We start from the raw sequence: 3,660 nt of genomic DNA, 5'->3' as shown, positions 1-3,660 counted from the left end.
AGGCCTGAAATACCTGTTGGCGGAATGAATGAATTGTACGCATTTATTTTGAAGAGGTAAGACTTCATGTGTCTGAAAATGCAAAGAGTAGAAAAGTGGAAGTGGAAAGTCACCTACCCAGCCTGCCTCCTGCCTCCCCCGCCCCATCCCCCACGTCCCTGCCTCTCAGAGATAGCTGCTCTTACTAGTTTCTTGTGTTTTACTTCAGAGAAAGTGTGTACACTTACAAGAAAATGTGTACAGACACCCCCCCCCGCCCCCCGCTTTTACGCAAATGGCACACACACACCCTCACTCTGCTCGGCTTGTCATCCTCATCCCCCCAACACTACATCCAGCTATGGGAAGAGCTTCTTCCTTTTTTTTTTTTTTTAACAGCTGCTTGATGTCCACTGGTGGGTAGAGTTCTTGTTACCATCACTGTTATTTATCAGGTGCGGGGCGCCTTTGTGGTGAAGACCTCAGACCCATCCTGCAGACACACACTCAAACCGTAGCTGGGCGCCGGGAGCTCTCACGCCCTGCTCGTGGGAAGGCAAAACAGAACAACCACTCTGGAAAACCCTTTGCCAGTTACCCGTGAGGTGAAACATTCACTTCCCATATGACCCAGCAATTCCATTCCTGGGCGTTTACCTAAGAGAAAGGAAAAATTATGTTCCCGCAAAAACCTGTACCTGAATGCTTATAGCAACTCTAGCTGTAGTAGCTCAATGGTAGAGTTCTCGCCTCCCATGCAGGAGATACAGGTTTGATTCCCCACCAAGGCGTTTCATGTGCATCACCTGTCCATCAGTGGAGGCTTGCGTGCTGCTACGATGCTGAGCAGGTTTCAGCGGAACTTCCAAAGACAGACCAGGAAGAAAGGCCTGGCAACCTGCTCCCAAAAACCAGCCAATGAAAACTCTGTGGATCACAGCAGTCTTACCTACAACCAATTATGGGGATGATGTGGGACTGGACAGTCTTTCACTTGCTTGTGCATGGGGTCACCATGAGTTGGGGGCTAACTTGACAGCAGCTAATAACAAATACCTACACAATGCAATAGCCAAAAAACAAACCAAAACCATTGCCGTGGAGTCAATTCCGACTCCTAACAACCCTATAGGACAGAGTAGAGCTGCCCCATAGGGTTTCCAAGGAGCGGCTGGTGGATTCCAACTGCCGACCTTTCGGTTAGCAGCCGAGCTCTCAACCACTGCACCACCAGGGCTCCAGACAATGCAATACTACCTGGCAATGCAAGAAGCAACTTACAGATATACGAGCAACGTGGATGGATCTCAAAGGCATTACACCGAGCAAAAGAAGCCGGACTTACAAGACTATATTCTGTGTGATTCCATTTATAAGACCTTCTGGAAAAAGGCAAAACTATAGGAACAGGAAGCAGATCGGTGGTTGCCAGGGGTTGGAGATGGCAGAAGGGTGTGACCACGAAGGGACCACACTAGGAAATTTGGGGGCGATGGAACTCTTTAGAAACCCTGGTGGTGTAGTGGTTAAGTGCTACGGCTGCTAACCAAAGGGTCGGCAGTTCGAATCCGCCAGGCTCTCCTTGGAAACTCTTTGGGGGGGTCTACTCTGTCCTGTAGGGTCGCTATGAGTCAGAATCGACTCGACGGCACTGAGTTTGGTTTTTTGTTGTTGTTGTTTTGGAACTCTTCTATATTTTTATTCTGGTCATATGCATTTGTCAAGCTTCTAGATCCATACACCAAAAACAGTGAGCTTTACTGTACGTAAGGTTTTTTTTTCCCCTCTTTTAAGTAATACCTTATTGTGTGTTTGGTGAAAGCTTACACAGCAAGTTCGGTTCTCATTTAACAATTACTACACATATTGTTCAGAGATATTGGTTACTGTATGTAAATGTTGTAATGAATTTTTAAATAGTATAGAGTTTCTGTCTGGGGTAATGAAAAAGCTTTGGAAACAGGGCACTTCAGGGACACAGGTTTGGTTAAGGGTGAGGGGAAAATTGAGGAATGGTTATTGGTGATGGTTGAATGCCGTGATTCATGTAATTAACGTCACTGAGTTGTACCTGTGAAGACGACTGAAATGGACAATGTTTTGTTACCCATCTATTTACCACAATTAAAAAAAAAAAGTTTGGGAGACAGTGGTAGTACGACTTAGTGACTGAGTGTGATGAATGCCACTGGATCGTACCCTTGAAAACGGCGTATTTTATGTTGTGTAGATTTACCAAGGAAACCCTGGTGGTGCAGTGGTTAAGAGCTATGGCTGCTAACCAAGAGGTTGGCTGTTCGTATACACCAGGGGCTGCTTGGAAACCCTACGGGGTCCTCCTACTCTGTCTGTAGTCACTATGAGTCGGAATCGAGTCAGCGACAATGTATGTGCTTCGGAAACCCTGGTGGCCTAGTGGTTAAGTGCTAAGCCTGCTAACCAGAAGGTCAGTAGTTTGAATCCACCAGGTGCTCCTTGGCAACTCAATGAGGCAGTTCTACTCTGTCCTAAGTGTCGCTATGAGTCCGAATCGACTCAATGGCGACGGGTTTGGTTACGGGTTTTATATTTACCACAATAAAAAGAAAAAAATGACTTTTTCAAAAAGGCTTTATACTGTACAATCCAATTCATATGACATTTTGATAAAGCAAAACGAAAGGGGCCACAAACAGATCAGTGACTGCCAAGGACTGGGGACAGAGGGGTTGATAGCAAAGGGGAACTTTTTGGGGTGATGGAAATGTTTGCTATCTTGATTGTGATATGATTGTATGACTGTACACATTTATCAGAACTTACCTAACATGAGCTTTTTTTTTTTTTTTTTTGGTGAAAATATACGCAGCAAAACCTATGCCCTCTCAGCAGTTTCTACAGGCACAATTCAGTGGCGTTGATTCCATTCTTCAAGTTGTGCAGCCATTGTCCCTATCTTTTCCCAAATCATTCCGGCACATTAACATAAACTCGCTGCCCTTGAAGCTCCTCATCTAACTTTTTGAGTTGCTGTTGTCAGTTTGATCTCATATTGCTAATTTTTTAAAAAAGCACAATGCTCAAGGTTTTTCTAATTAAGCTAAATTATTGTTTGGTTTAAAGACAACTTCAGGGGAGCATTTTCATTTAAGGTTTAAAGATTGAAATGGTTGCGTTAAATCATATAATATATTATGATATTATATTAAATTATACCTCAATAGGGTTGATTTAAGGAGCCCTGGTGGCGCATTGAGGGACCCTGGTGGCGCCGTGGTTAAGGACTCAGGCTGCTAACCAAAAGGTTAGTAGTTCGAATCCAAGCCACTCCTTGGAAACCCTAAGGGGCAGTTCTCTGTCCTATAGGGTCTCTATGAGTTAAGAATCGACTCAATGGCAATGGGTTGGGTTGGGTTTGGTAACACTATGGTAAGTGCTCTGCTGCTAACCAAAAGGTGGTCAGTCCGAACCCACCCAGAGACTCCGCAGGAGAAAAGACCTGCTCCAGTAAAGATTACAGTTTAGGAATACTTCCTAAAGACAACCAAGCACCTCACAGGATTGGTCTACTGGATTTGAGAGCTTAGGACCCTAGTTTCATGGGGCAACTCAGTCAATTGGCATAATACAGTCCATAAAGACAATATTCTATATCCTAGTTTGGTGAGTAGCATCTAGGGTCCTAAAAGTTTGGGAGCAGCC

This window comes from Elephas maximus, chromosome 11 (assembly GCF_024166365.1).
Source record: "Elephas maximus indicus isolate mEleMax1 chromosome 11, mEleMax1 primary haplotype, whole genome shotgun sequence".
NCBI classification, from domain to species: Eukaryota; Metazoa; Chordata; class Mammalia; order Proboscidea; family Elephantidae; genus Elephas; species Elephas maximus.
This window is presented reverse-complemented; position numbering follows the sequence as displayed.